The 17001-nt window shown below is 32.3% G+C and overlaps 1 protein-coding gene and 1 non-coding gene across 10 annotated transcripts in view; one reads left to right on the top strand and one right to left on the bottom strand.

Annotated features, from left to right (window-relative positions):
• Positions 1 to 17001, top strand: part of LOC126857955 (acetylcholine receptor subunit alpha-like) — a 68464-nt gene that overhangs the window by 19062 nt on the left and 32401 nt on the right. For all 9 annotated transcript variants that reach the window (XR_007688572.1, XR_007688570.1, XR_007688573.1 and 6 more), the window contains exon 2: positions 2753 to 2803. The gene's annotated coding sequence lies outside the window, so the exon portion shown is untranslated. The remainder of the gene's footprint in view (positions 1 to 2752; positions 2804 to 17001) is intronic.
• On the bottom strand, positions 15299 to 15372 carry Trnan-guu (transfer RNA asparagine (anticodon GUU)). Its single transcript has one exon. It is a non-coding gene; the product is annotated as a tRNA-Asn (tRNA).

Raw genomic sequence — 17001 nt, 5'->3', positions numbered from 1 at the left:
ATCCAGGAGCTCGAAGTTTTCGAAGAAAAGTACGATAGACATCCTTTTGTCTCCTCTTGTCAAGTTTCGTCTACAGTTTACCTACAACGATTGTTCTAACATAGCGAGCGCTAGAAGCATGATAACAAGGTTGCGCGCGAAATGGGACGAGAGAATAATTTTATTTTTCGTGACAAATTTAATATTGTTTTTCTACAAATTAATATGATGAAAGAGTACAGATAAATCGGATAGATATAAATAAAGTGAGAGAAATATCGCATTTTTGTGAATTCAAAAATTATCAGAAAAAAATTATTATAAAAAATTATTATAAAATTCATCTATTCTTCTGTAGTTGATATTCTTTATATATTTTGTTATTACATAATTTAATATTATTATTATATAATTTAATAAAATAAATTGTTATCCTATAATTATATACATAATCATATAAGCATAAGATATAATAGCTACATATAACTACAATAGGTAGGTACATGTATTCTACCAAGAGGAATTTAATATTAACCCTCGAGCTTTCATTTCTAACGTATAACGTTTAAAGGGCCGCTGTTATTATGATTGTTCAGGTAACATAATATAAAGTTAAGAAATATTCGCGATCGCAAAATTGCTACGGTAGCGATAGATGAGATCGTTCTCAATTTCTATCGGCCTCTTCATTATTAACGAGATTCTAAAACACTTATCAATGATGAACGTCCTACGGAAGTTGGCGAACTTCCTCGCGTACGTCGATATATAATTTGAAATTTATTAATGTGTGCGCGACGAGCAACCGACGGTCGATATTTAATATTTAACCGATCCCGGCTGCCACGCAGCCCCATAAACCCACCACGAGTCAAAGGAGCATCGAGGATTTTTTATGGTCCGCGTTAGCCTTTCAATATCGAGCCGCAGCAGGATACGTGACGGAGAGATTTTTCGGTGGCTTTTATGTCAGTGACTGTCGTCGGTATCGTACGACACGTGGTTGTAGATATCCGTAAACTCGTTCGATATCGTTTCATATCGGTCATTGTGACAGATACGGGTTTAACGTCGTTTAACTCTCTATATTTTATGACTCGCTACATTTGCGTGTATTGTATCGCCTAAGGATATTGTGAAAATTATTTTTATCTTTAATTAGTTCGCATGCAATTGACGCGATACGTTTTCTCGCCTATTTCTTTCTTACAAAATCTCTTTTATGATTGGTGAGATTTTTTTGTTTTTTTTTTTTTTCCTTTAGAAGAAGTTACTGAAAACGTGTTACTCAAGAAGCTTGAAATCTTGTATATCTCTTGTTTCTTGTTTTTATACCCAGTTGCGTCTCAACTTTACATTTGTGAAGTATGCTCACGGAGATTGGCGTTCTCCCCTTGGAACACAGTTTTGATGGTAATATAAAGGCAAATGAAAAATATTGACCTTATACGTAGCTTTATACGCTATATACATGTATACATATATATATATATATATATATATATATATATATATATATATATATATACATGGGATGGCTGCAAGATTTTGCTGTTGATTTGATATTCCTCTTATTCTCTCTTCTTTTTCGCCGACAATCTTGTTGCGTGCGATTTATGACTCTCATTAAATGTTTGCTAATGTGATTTAATATTTCATATATATATTTATATACTTATATATATTGTAAACTCTTTGTAGTTTTAGCCTTTTTACAAAAAGCCAGTTTAGAAGATTCGATACTTTATAAAATGGTTGATTTTATAAAAAACCTGCAATATATATACATAATCTGTTTTAAAATTTCCATAGAAATCTCTTGTAATATAACACCTTCCATTTTTTTATCTCTATAGAAATGTAGGGAAATTTTCTTATTAGATATATGCATCAAAATTTTATATAATATCTCATCGTAAATGTTGTACATACTTGACATAAAAAGAATCGATTTCCGTGAAATATATATTTGTTCGTTTCTGCCATCTCTCATTGTTGATAGTGGCTGACGGCGAAAAATATGGAACGCGTGGTGATAACGACGAAGCGACGAAGGAAAAGTTTAATAACCGTTCTTAAGCGCGACGCGCGTCGCAGTTGCTGCAAGAATAATTGACGCAAAACCGCCTGGCAATCGTCTTCGCGGATGAACGTCCTGTTATGATTTATGCTTCGTCGGAAACACGCCAACGAATAACTCGGCAATGTTCGTGACGGTGTTACCGTCGCAATTTTACCGACCATTAGTTTCATGTGTGATACATTCCTTCACATTTTATCACTTTATTAACACTTCAACTATCGCGCCAAAGAGTTTATACGAATGATGTCTGTATTTTTTTGAAAGTCCACTAGCGTGACGATCTTATTTTCCATTTAATTTGCATTTGTCATTCGGGAATTTTAACTGTAGCAAGACTAAGAAACTGATAGTTGAAGAGTATTTTTTTTAAACATTATAGATTGCAGATATACTATTACATAAGTGTCGCTTAAATTTAAGTACGGCATGTTTTACAAAACTTTTACAAATTTAAAACAAATTAAATATGTTTCTAAATCGTCTAATAGAACATTAAATATTTTATTATACATTTTTTTTTGTTCTTATTTTGTCTCTCCTATGAGGTATTATAATGAGATAATTTAATAGAGAATTAATTAAATTAAATTAATTAAATAGAGAAAAAAAGATATGAAAAATAGAATAATACAATAATTATAATAACATATACATATATAATAAATAATAATATGATCCATCTTTTTACAGGGAACCGTTTAATAGAGATTCATCCAGACGCTCCCAAGGCAACTATCTACGGTAAGCTTGCAGCGGTTAATTTTTTTTGTGCTGTTTGACTGATAAATCTGATTATCCAGTAACAATAAAAGTGACAAGCTTTTACGTTTCACGTTTACGCAAGCAAGAAAATTCTTTTATGAACGAATCTTCTTAAAAAATTCATTATACTTATAAATAGAGACAAAATATTCGTGCAAAATTAATCTCTTATTAGATCCAATTAATAATAATAATAAGAATATAAACGTAATAATCATATACAGTAACGAATAACAAAACTCAAAAGATTATTTTTATGCGTTAGAATCAGATTTATGGTTATCGAGTTTAAATTTAAATACAGAGAATTTGTTTACGGTAGATAAAAGTACGCTAATTTGCACGTAAGAACAACGAATTTTACGGTATAAAGATTAGAAATCGTGAGCATAACAACATTACATCGACGACTGTAATAAGCCAAGTTGCAGCAATAATCGGTATCAACAGCACCAATTAATATATCATAACAATTCTACCTTTCAGTTGGTAAACAATACCGGCGACGCGACGCGAAACTGTTTTGTTTTGCGAACACGGCCGTCTAGTTACTGTGCATGAGTGTGACGCGTGTATTAATTCCAGAGAGCCGTAATTAATTCATCATTGATTGAAATGTGAAATTGCGATCCAATATCAGAAGTCTCTCAAAAACTCTCAAATTGTTGTTTTACACAGGTTTAACGGGCAATTAAGATAAGCTTTTTGAAATGATCCGTTTTTCAAATTAAGTCGTCGTTTTAGAGAGAATATGTAAATTATTAAGATTGGCTATACTTTTTACTTACGAATTCCGTAACAAATTTAAAATATACTTCTCCACAAGAAAGGGATTTTTAACTCGGATAAGTGATTGAAAATGAGAAGTTTTACAAATGAAAGAATCAAATTTTAGAAATATGTGAACAGGTGGTAAAATCTTTTCATGTAATTTCAAGTGGTAGATTTTACTTTAGCAGATTTAGGGATTAGTTGAAAAGATATTAAAACTGAAAAAAATATCAAGGAACAAAAACTTGAGAGAGGACTAAAAATAACGGGGGGATGAACCTCTCGATATTTTCTTTAACAAAAAATCAACTTGAAATTATATATATTAAAGAAAGCATAAATATTGTAAGCGATCGTAATAGCTAATGATCGGTTTGAATCTGTACAATCTTTTCTCGTCATATCGTCGATTGTATGTGCGTTTCTTCGGAATTCCAAGGAGCGCTAAATCGGAAACTGCGAGAGCAGAATATGCGGCCGCTTGGAAAACCCTGCGACTAATGACTCGTAAAATTGAATGTCGTGCACGTCAGGCGGAAGAATAATAATTGATAATAACTACGGAATAACGAGGATGCCGCCTAGCCAACTGTCAATCATGCCTCGTTCTTTGTTGACAATTCTCATAAATCTAGTAAGATTAAAGATGTCAATACTGAAATTTTTCAAAATTATATGTAATGTTCGCCTAAGAATTTTAAACTTTCTACTATTCGATTTGTTAACTATTACGATTAAAAGTTGAGATAGAAGTTTTTCATTATGAAACAATTTTATAATAAAAAAATATTATCTATGCATGTATATAAATAAATATATTTTTTTAAGATTTATTCAAATATTTTTGAGAAGAATATTTTTATTATGATTTTCATATATATATAAATCATAATAAAAATATTCTTCTCAAAAATATTTTAGTAAATCTTTAAAAAATATATTTATTTATATACATGCGTAGATATATATATATATATATATATATATATATATATATATATATATATATACAAATATTGGAAATAGTTTAACGGGCAAGAGTTTGCACGAAGGGATAGTCGAATAGTGGAAGAGTTAGAGGCCGCGGGGGATGAGATGTGTATACTGTTGCAAAAGCAATGACCGGGGCTGACCTGAATCTGCGGATGGCGCGATGAAAAGGGGACGACGAAAGAGCTGCGATCTACGGCATGAGAGTGATAATACATAAAATAGGCTACAGCAACCACTTTTTATATGTATGTGTGCGTATACGTACGTCTCGTATCTCTATAGATCATAGCACGCGATATCCGATCATGTGTCAGACGTCAGAGAACTGCAGTTACAGTCTTCGTTATTAAATATATATATATATATATATATATATATATATATATATATACTTAAATACTTGCATCGTGATATAAAAAGTATAAATTTACAGAAGAATGCTATTTCTTCTAATTTTAAATAAGTTTATCATTTCTTTCTTCATGGAGATCAGATCCGTATTCTTTAAAAATATAAATTACAGAATGTATATAAATATTTCCATATTTTTCTGTGGGGATTACGTATTGTAAAGCTTTATAAAAAGTTTTATGCAAGTTTTATAAATTTGAAACAATCCGGAAATAAGTTTTTTAATTTTGATAGGAATAAACAATTGGAGAAAATAATGTTTCGAATAAAAGATAAATATACATATATTATAAATCTCACATGAATCCTAGGAAAACAAAGCACAGTTTGTTTTTAATTTAAACTCAGGTGAGTCTCGGAGATAAATCGTAAAACGGGATAAATCGCGTTAAAGATTCATATCTCTGCGGCAGATGATTATTAATATTTAATGTCGTCCACCTGCGCCTCTACTTATCATTCTACAGCGCAATGGCGCAACTAACGTCATCTCGGAGATATTGTACAAGGGAGAGAGAGAGAGAGAGATAGAGAGAGGAAATAAGATCAAAAAATAGAAAAAAAGAAGAAAAAGAAAATATCAATAATTCATCGATGTAATCGAGATCGACGTCATCAAAGAAAAAGCTAAAGGATGCTACAATTTGTTTATGTGCGTATTTGAGCGTTTATGTCACTGATGCTGATGCGACACGTGGTAGTTTTGAAGATCTCGAAGACATCTCCGCTACTGCGGAGATTCCGGGGAGCTGCGACAAATTAGTTACGTTCGAAATCGTGTCGTAATCTCTGGACACGCGAGAGACGTCAGAAAGAACAATGCTTATATAAGCTTTCGCTCCTTCGAGAATTCTCATGAACGTGAGAGCTTTTTATGTCATCTGATCTAACACTTGCCATTATACGTGCTTCCGATTTTTAAACAAAATATCGGGGTCTGAATCAAAAGATAGACCGCATTATCTCGGGTTTTTTTGATAAGATAGAGAGATGAATAAGATTATAAATCACATTTATCAAAGTATCATGTAAAGTATCAGTAAACATAATAGTAAAAAAAAAAAAAAATTTTTTTAATTTTTTAGAAAATATTTTATTCAACACGTAATACACAGATTTCTTTTATATTATTGAAAAAAAGAAATATTAGCTCTAGGATTTATCAAGTTTTTAATCTTCTTTTAGTTTGACTACAATAAGTAGGACTTTCTCGTTCAAGTATGATTACAAAAAGATAAAAGATCTAACCTGGCTACATCCACAATAGATAATGAGTCAGCAAAAAATTAAATGTGCTAGTTTTCGATAACCTTTTTCCTGTTATTTAAATTTTAAATAATAAAATGTATATATGATAATATGATCACATTTGATATTTAAAATATTAAAATTGTTTTAATTTTATGGCTATGGTAATTTGAAATATAATGTGTTTTTTTTTTTTTATTAAGTGCTCCAAATACATAATATTTAAAATTAAAATTACCTTTTATTTTTTAAAGATTCTTCTATATTTGACATTCAATAATATTTGATTATTTAATTTTAATTATTATCAAAAGGTAATTGATAATTAAATTTCTTTTAAAAATTAATAATTAAATCCAGCATTGTAGAGTTTCTAATAATATATATATATATGCAATATCGGTGTAGAATTACTAGAAAAATTTGATATTCTATCTCTGAAACATACAAACAGCAATATTATAAAATCATTCTTATGACAATTATTTATTTTCTTGATTGTCCCGGTTTTTCGAAACTTTGTATTGCTCGTGGTGATTCAAAATATTTTCATTGCAAAGACGAGACTCGTACCGCTTCGTTAAACGTGCGAGTTAAAGCGACGATCTAATGGATGGTTGGTTGGCTGACTGTGTCCCTCATATCTGCGAAATCGAGCAGTTTAGATCTACATTTCGTCGGAAATTTCCACCGCCGCGTAATAGCTTTTGGTAGTTCGAACGCCTACACAGAGGTAATTTGTTTCGGGATGATGAGGAAGAGGTAGAGAGCGCGGAAGAGGAAGAGCCATTCGTTCGTTTAGCCATTCGTTCCTGGATGAATTTTATTGAAACTTTATGAACGATCGAAAGAAGAGCGTGCTCCAGATTCGACACGGCAGAAAGAAAATTGGAAACCGAAACAGAATCGTCACGAGAACGATAACTCGAACATGGTATGCTTTTCGAGCGAATCGATTATCTCTATACACGACGCTAACTGTATTGACGACAACCGATTAACCACTTGAGATAATTGAGGAAATGTAATGAAAACAGTGCAATGCGCAGAGTACATAATGCTAATTGATGTTGAAACTTGTATACATGTAGATGCATATGCGAAAGATATTCTTATCTTTTTCTAGTTTTTTTTCTCCTTTCTCCTCACTTTTATATTCTTTGGTAAATTGGATATATAAATTTGAAGATTATTTTTAGAAATAATAATTTTATCGGATACCTTTCTTCTAGTTTTGATCACAAATTTCGAATCAACTTTGATATTTTTGTAATTAATCCTCCAGAAAGAAAATAGATTTTTTTAGTGATTTAGATATCTACTTAAACATTTTTTTTTTTTTTTCAAAATCAAATCGTTAAATTAAATTTTTTTTAAACACTATTTTTTTTTTTTTTTTTTTTTTTTTTGTTAAATTTTATCAGATATTTCAAAAGACCTTTTGATCGCGCAGTTTATTTTTTCAATTTTTTTCATAGTCGTAACATCTTTTCGCGTTTAGGGATACGATACTTCGAAATGGCTCGTTTTAGTAATCAGCGTTCAATGATGGCATCGTTTGTCTATTTATCTATCGCAGGAGAGAAAAAGAAGGGAAAGGAGAAAGAAAAGAAAAAGAGAGGTAAGGAGAGTGAATGATAAAGAGGCCATATTTTTCGACTCGTTGTGCCATTCGTCACGATCGAAGGGACGATTGATATGCTGAACGAGTTGTCCCCGACGTAGATGAATAACGCCTAGATCCCACGGATCGCAGGTGCTATTCACATTATTATCCGAAATTCCTTTTTTACTCTCGATCTCTTTCCTATTCGCGTTATTTATCCTACTATTGCGTCGAATAACGAGAAAACGTCTAAATAACTGAAGAGAGGAAACTGAGAAAACTATCGAAGACCGGAACTGAAAAATTCGTGTTTTCCCGCTTTCCCTTATCACCCTTACGCCGCTCCTGGAAAATTATCTTATTCAAGGAAGTAAATTTGAATAATCCACTTGAATCTTGTAATTTTCGCACGTCTGCAAAAGCACTTCTACTTACATCTTGATTCAATGTTATTCGCAGGAATAAAAAGCAATGTATTGTCGGGTCGCAATATTAAGTTACATCTTTTAGACTGTGTTATAAAAGACATTTGGGAATGAAATGTAGATATATATTGCCCGTTTCGGGGAGCCGATGCAGAGTCATTTAGATCTCTTCTTAAACATTAAAGTCTTTTTTTCTTTTAAATTTATATTTAATGCGATTTGTGTGCTTAAGTCATTGTTCGATCGCATATTTCAATTTTAAAAGAAATGTTAGACTTACTTTATTTCTTTTTTAACCATAACGATACACGAACTTTATAAAATTGATCATAGTTTCGAAGATTTTTGCGATTCTTGAAGAGAATCACGACCGAGGCCGAGAGAAGAAAGAGATAACTCATACCGTGAGTTTTCACGACGCGGATAGCAAAGTTTCCCTTCCATTTCGCTGCTCCGGCTTTATCCTTGCCATTCGCGAATCATCGTTGTTCTCAGCCCTACGCTGGGCTTTATGAAAATCCCGTTGAAGTTTAGTCAAACGAAATAGCGCTGCGAAAGTTGCGCGAAAATGCAGCGGCTGGCAACATCGTACACTTTGTCTACTCGACCGGCTCGTTCTCCATTTCTCTCCTGACGGAGAAAAAAATCTTTTATAACGAAAAGGAGAAGATGGGGAGAGAGAGAGAGAGAGAGACAGACAGAGAGAGGTGGAGGGGGGGGGGAGGCACTTTTCACTTTTCTCGGAGAGTTTTGAGAGCTGTTTCCGCTGAAAAAGCACAGCTGCGAAGTACCGTTCGATAAATTATGCATGTAAATCGCAATTGACTTTTCACGAATAACAGTTTGCCGCTATACACGGAGTGAATGGGGTGTCCAAAATATTCTGCCTTATTAATTTCAATGAGAGATTCTTCGATCGATTTGGAATTCTTCATTAAGGAACGTATCGAAGATTGCCAGCTGTTGCAATCTTTATGCACTTAATTAATTTTAATATTAATTTATATATATATATATATATATATATATATATATATATTTTGTTAATATATAATATTATAATTTATAGTGGAAATTTAAATTAGAGATGCAAGGAAACAAGGCCATTTGAAATCAAATGAGTAAGATGTAATTGCATTTCACAAATATTTAAAAAAAATGTTGATGATCTTGTGATCTGATCTCAATATAAAAACTTTCAAGAAATTTTTGCACGTCTTGAGAGTAATTAATCTCCGTATCGAGAACATTTCTTCGTCATAATGAGGTTTCGGAGAGTTTTTCAACGAACCAGAAGCATCACCAAAGTTTCGACATTCAGTAAAACTTGATCACAATTGATAAATGAAAGAAACTTTCTTTATAATTTTAAAAGAATAATTATTAAAAAACCACAAACCTGCTCTTGTTATCGCCTTTCTCCAGTTTATTTTTTACTGGGAGATGAAATCATCTCCTAACATTTTTGGCCACATACAAGTAAAAAATGAAAGAATTATGTTAATAATTTAAACATATATAAAACAGCTTGCTTTAATTGTAAACAAAAAATTACAAATTTTTTAGCAATATATACTATAATATGACGATGACAATACTTTGTAGGGCAAGCTTGAAATTAATATTTACTTCCTCGAATAGGATGAGAGATCTCGGTAAATTTTATGCTGGTATATGAAACATTTAACAATAGCTGGGAGAGTCGGGATCTGTAAATGAGAGCTTGTGCACGAGTTCACTTGTAAGGGGATATTTCAGACGAAGAGCGAATCCTATATATGATACCACTAGGCAAACCCATCTTCTCGATAACTCATCTTGGCGAAATTTCTGTACGCTCCATTGCGACGAGCGCATAGGTTGCACAGAGCTGCTGGATTATCAGAGCGAGCCGATGATAACCGACGACGATAACGAGCGACCCGACCTTCTAATGATCCATGTATCACTCCAACTATCTGGCATAGCGGCCGAAAGTTGATCTTGTTATCACGCTACGGGGATGAACTTGTACGTCTTGATGACTGCCATCTAGTCGGCTGTATAGAACAAGATAAAATGACTTTGGTCGTAATCGCTAACGGGGCGTGACTCTTTCAGATCGGGACCATAGATCTCAGTTTTATGATGCTCGCACTGGAGATTTTATTAGTCCCCTCGACTTATCTCGAGAAAAATTGAACATATTTTTGCCGTAACGAATTAATGGCGACAATAGAATTGATTTAATTATCAGATTCTTTTTTGTAGAGCACGCATATTAATCAAAAATTCGAAAATAAAAATTGTGGAAAATATAAATAATTAATTATTAACAATATCAGTTTACAAAAATGATACAAGTTTAATATTTTTAATAATAACAGCAGTGCTCAGCAAGGCTCAGAGATCTAACGATAGTAATTGTAAGTGGCAGTAACCGCGCCATGGCTCTTATTTTAGTTTCCCCATTTATTGTTAGTATTATTAATATTTTTTCGCAGAAAATTATATGAGGTTTAAATAGAAAATATATTAATCACAATTTTAATTTTTACTTTCTGCTTCCAACTTTAACTCATATTTTCAAGTTACACCTTCATACATGTTTTGCAGAAACTAATTAATTAAAAGAATATAAAATTTTATGCTTGCAAAATCTATTTTTCTTTAAATATCGCCGTCATTACATATCTTCATAATTTACGATAAGTCGCGGATGAATTATTGAACAAGTCGGGCTATTCATTTATTCTATTTTTATGATATTACCTTATACGAGTCAGAGATGGAAGGTAGTCATTACGTTTCATCATGTTCCATTTAACACTATGACTTACTGAGCGATGCTGGGAAAAGTGACCATCGGTCGTCTTGCGAAAGGCAAAAGGGCGTACGTGATATCCCATAGAGGAAGCCGTTCCATTGACCCGTGGGAAAAATCCATCGGAATGGAAGGACACAGGGGGTCGGCGGGGTCTAAAACTCAATTTGTCAGCGCGTCGTAGCTTTCGTTCGTAGCGTCTCTCTTTCAAGAATACCGCCCTACCCTTTTAGAATCTCACGTAACGCTTACTCCTGTAATGTAGCGCTCTCCCCCTTTCTCTCTTCCAAATCATGTTATACTTCTATAGGGGTTTAAAAAAAAAAAAAAAATACAGCGAAAACTCGCACCTATAAAAACGGTTTTAATAATATAAAATATAACCATTTTAAGTATAAATAATATTACCGGCGAGCTTAAATAAATTTCTTGTTATCGAGAGAGTCTAGAGCAACCGGGAATACTTGGAAATACATATCACTAATCTTATTTTTTTATCTTTAATTAAATACCCATTCTATTTATTTATTAATCAAAAATTAATTTCGTATGTATAAACATGTAAGCACGGATTTACGCGAACTTATTTATTGATTAGAATATTTTTGGATGCTGTGTAAATCATTGTAATGTAGAAAATATATTAAAATTATTAAACTATAGTTGCAAATAATTTCGTTTGGTCTTTGATAAAATTGAAGTTCACGATAAATTTCTTGAAAAAATTTGTTTTCTCTTAAAAGCTCAATCGTCGTCGATCATTTACTCAATCTTTAATCGAATCCATGCAATCGCTTGACATAACAACAATGAACGAGGGGAAACATGAGATCGATAAAATGAGGGCGCGCAAAGTCGCGAAGTGGAGATCCGTCGTCCATGACGAAGGAATTGGGTTACTTACAAAGTTGATGCTAAAAAATTCCTGGAGGAAGAAAGATCAGTATGGGTGGAGACGCCATACGTATGTGAGTGCCGAAGAAGGAAAAGAAGAAGAGGGTAGAAAGTCATTACCGTGACAAAGAAGACCGGAGTAATCGAGCCTGGTTCGAGAAGCCTATCAGTAAGCTTCAGCCGCGGCTAAAGAAGCTGTGCCGATGATTTAAGTATGGTATCCGAGAGAGAGAGAGAGAGGAAGGGATTCGGTTCGGCAAAAGGGTTGAAAAGTGGCTGAAAGCCCGACTATTCGGCAGAGAGAAAGAGAACATTGGCAGTATTTGCGTGGTAATACATAAACCAAACGGTTTATCTCTGAAATCGAACACTTTCGAAGTGCTCGCATGCCGCTCTCTCTTCTCTCTTGTGTACCTTTTTTTTTCCGAAACATCCGATAAACGCAACACCGACCCTCTCGGAGCCGGATGAGAGAGACAGATGAAACGAAAACGGTGTTCGCAAGTATTGTGAACAAAGGGAAGATTGCTGGGAGTTAACTAAACTTTCTCTCGAGCGACGCTTCGAGGTGAGATTTTCGTGAAAGCGGAGAATTATAGTCCCGAGGGAACAGGAGAAACGAGTATAGAATTACAAGCTCTCTGTATTTTCTCTTTTTTTAATACTTCCTACTTCGCCATTTTTCGTCTACGCATATAATAAGTTTTCAGATTTGATACGACCTCTTATTTTCTTTCTTGTTTTTCTTTTCACATTAATCTCCGTTCCATTACGAGGCTTGCACTTGTGTTTCACGATCGTTCTTATCAATTCATTTCTTTATTAAAACTTATATTAATTTTTTTGTGTTTTTAATAAAATTACTGTTTATAAAATTGTTAATTAAATAATTCTTCTTATTGATATTCATTGATATTTGTTTTTTTTATCGCTCGCATTTGCTTGATATGGATTCGACTTCATAAGTAATTAGTTTCCTCGTTCGTTTCCTTTGTGTCTCTTTACCGACTCGTTATTCTCTTTGTCACCCCAGTCTTTTGACTCGCGTCAGATCAAACGCGCCGAATCCCAAAATGAAGTTTATCGAACGATCGGAAGTTCACATTAATAGGCAGTCGATTCGATTGTAAAATGCTAGGCTTTTTGCTGCAACTCGACAGAAACACGATAAAAGAGATTCTTTTCGTCCAAAAAATATATTCACAAAAAGAAAATGATTCCGCTTGTAAAAAACTGAAAAAAGCCAAACTAACTGGAAAAAAAAGAAACATTATAAGTATAAATTATTATTTATAAATTAATTAAATTTATTGTCATGTTTCATTTTTATTTCAAGTTTTTATTTTTTTTTTTTTATTTATAACTCAAGCTTTTTCAATCGGATTATAGAATTGCATAGAAAAATAAAAGCAAATCCCGTATTAAAATACAGATGTTGTGTTTACAAGAATGTCACGTAAAGCGTGACTGCTCAAAATTCCAATATTTGGATATGTAACTTTCGGTGAATATAAAATTCGACTGCACTTGATATCATGTTATCAGCGTTTCACATGCAACAGTCTGGCGACTATCCGTACGATGTAAATTTCTTTTTACGGATATTAAGGAGTCTTCTTGCTCGAGTTCTCTAACTTTTGTTTGTCAACGAGGAACACGTGAACTTTTGCCGCATTGTCTCTAGTTTCTATCCCGTTTTCCGCTCCGTGAAACCGTCGAACATGTCGCGTGTTCCGGACACGTGACGCACGCGATGCCGGCCTCTAATGAGTTTTGGTTAACCGACTGCCATGCAACTGCGTGCATTGCATTAGTTTACGGTAATTTTACTATCGGACATAGTTCTCTCGAGACGAGAAAAATTAGATACCTTATAAAAGTTGACATAAATACACTTAATGAATATAATATGACGACTGTCGTTTGATAAATTTGCTAAATATATTTCTAAAAATTTTTAATACATTGACTTGCCGCAATTTTAATTAATTGTTTAATTAATTAATTGTTTGAAGATTTAAAAGGTTTAATTAATAATTGTACGTTTAATATTGCAATACAATTATTGACACATATTTGACATACATACTTTTTATTTAATTTAGTTATTAATTTTCTATTTATTTTGATATATTTATATTAAAACATTATTATATATTAGAACCAAAAAAATAGAAAAAGAATATAAAAATTGTCTAAACTTTTTTTTTTTAGATTTAACAAAATATTTTTATGTAATTTTTTTCTCAGTTTTTTTTTTTACAAATATTTAGTTTGACAAATTACTTCTTTGAATATACATTTCAAATATAACAATGAAGAATAAATAAAATATATTAATTATTGTAAGATAAAAAACAAAATTATATTGTTTTTTCTTATCATGAAATCAGAGTGTATTATCAACTTTATCCTTGCAAGTTACTTTAATCGAAAAAAGAATGAGTCATCAGGGCAGCATCAGAATTCCTGACAACCGCAGTTGCGATTCCACGGTGCCAGGGTGGAGTTTAATCATGAATCATCTCCAGCTATTCATCACTTGCTGTTTTGATCAGTAATATCCTTACTGATGACCGATTTTTGAACCTCTTTAGTTCCTTTATATAGTATTGCTGAGTGATTCTTTCTTACGAGTTTAACTCAGTCTCTTTGCGACATCTAGCGATGAATAGATGAAATATTGATACAGCACAATCTATATCGCATTCCTTATAAACATGCTTGTGAGAAATGTATATATGTGAATGTTGTGTGTGTGTGTGTGTGTGTGTGAATAAGATGTGTATTTTGTGTGCACGTGCTCGCGCGATTAAGACGCGACTAGATAGGTTTTGCAAGTTTCGATCCGCTCGCGTAAATATTTCATGAGCTCTTCCGATATGTTGACTACGCTGAATCATTGCATTTTTAGTGAAATATTTTGACAAAGTACTAACGACGAAAGGATGATATCTCTATCATACATACATATATCGATCTCTTCCAACTGTAAATGTTTTACAAACAGTAATAGTATAACATTTCGCGACTTTTTCTCCGCTTGCTAAACTTACCGAAAATAAATATAAATATTTTGTTAAAAATAAATTTCTTCTTTTAGAAATAACAACATTAAAATATTTTTTTTTTTTTTATGAGCCTCCATGTCGCCATCGATTAGCGTTGATAGTTCGGCTATTAACAAAAAAAAAAATCGGCGCTTTTAACCTTATTCGAGGGCATAATGTTGTCTTGTACATACCTGCAGTTACATGAATTGATTTTCTTGACGAACAGCATTGTTATTACACGATTTATAATGCTATGGTACAAAAGAATATCGCCCCCGGGTGGGCTCGAACCACCAACCTTTCGGTTAACAGCCGAACGCGCTAGCCGATTGCGCCACGGAGGCAGATGGCTCTTCGTCTCGTACGTATCTCTAATATGTAGTGCGATCGAATATATTGATTGAGTGGATATAATGGAAAAATATTTATCACAATAATATATTTAAAAATAAATTCTTTCAATAAATATGAATTAGAAGCATGAAGTAATTTTTTTCCTCAGATGTATATATTGTATTAAAAATTTTACTAATCTCTCAAATTATAAAAAAATAATAATAATTATTATTTATTTTCATAATTGTTTATTTATCGTTTGTAATTTGATGACGAATTATATATAAATGTGCTAAGTAAAAAAAAAAGAAAATAATAAGTAGAAATTAAATGAGTACTTGTTATATTGCATCGTTAATATATCGCTGAATCAATTTAATTATTTGTAAGACAAATCATATGTCTCAGAAAGTACTATTTGCTATTGATCGTACATCGGTTCGCAATGAGAACAAAATTGTTTTTTTTCTCTTTCTCATTGTCACATAATGTCCTTTTTCTTTTTTTCTTACAGTCTGTGACAATGGAAATATGCAAAATTGGCATGTAATCGTCCAAGCGTATCCTGCGAAAATAAATCCAATAAACAGGCTGACCTGCGGTGAAATGATGTTGAAAAGCGCAAAATTGAAAAATCACATATAACATTTATTCTGACCATTATCAAAGAGCATTTGTATTGAGCGCTGAAATCAGTGTACTTTCAATGAATTTTACAATTTTGATATTTTAAATAATTTAAATACACGAAACAAATTTCTGTGTTTATTCTGACGATAGAAACACGATTATTTACGCAAAATTCATTTTTTTTCTGCACTGTAGGATATCGAAGAAATAATCATGTGCTTATATTCTTTTTTTTTTTTTTTCAAAAGAAAGAATTTTTTTGACTAGAAATATCTCTACGTTTGTTAATCGTATCTATTATTAAATAATTTGTATGTTATCGCAGATTAAACATGTTGAATCATATCATTTTTTTCTTCAATAAAAAAAGAGAATAGTCTTTCATATACAAACTTTTACTAACAAGGAAAAATTGTTGCTTTAAGCTTGTCAAAACAAGATATTTTATACAATGCATATGTAATCGACCAATATTTTCACGCTTTCTCATACATCTAAATATACAGTATTTACATTCGAGCAAAAATTGCGGTCGATATCAGCGGCCTCAATCTCGCCGTTTAGATCGAGATTCACGGTGACATTAAAATGCAACGAATGCAAACATTTGCGGTAGAAGCTGTGTCGAGAGTGAGAGACCGGATGAAATAATATTCATGAAAATATTTTTGTCCGCGTATTTTTGCGTGATCCAAATAATGAAAGTATTTAGAAATGCAGAGACTGGCATGGGAAGCTTTGACTTTAATAAAAATAAAGACAGACTTTCATATCGAGAAGAATTTTACATTTCAGTCACGTCACTAATGTAATCGCTCCAATAGCGCACACATTATTTTTATCTGAATGTTTGTTATATATTTTCTCTGCTAATCTTTGCTTACATTATATGTGCCGAAAGTTTACTGATAAAAATTAAGAAAATAGTTATGCCTTTTTTAGGAACATGCACATGAGAAAGAATGTAAATATCACGCAATAATTGTATATAATTATATATATATATA

This window comes from Cataglyphis hispanica, chromosome 2 (genome assembly GCF_021464435.1).
Source record: "Cataglyphis hispanica isolate Lineage 1 chromosome 2, ULB_Chis1_1.0, whole genome shotgun sequence".
Taxonomy (NCBI): Eukaryota; Metazoa; Arthropoda; class Insecta; order Hymenoptera; family Formicidae; genus Cataglyphis; species Cataglyphis hispanica.
This window is presented reverse-complemented; position numbering and strand designations above follow the sequence as displayed.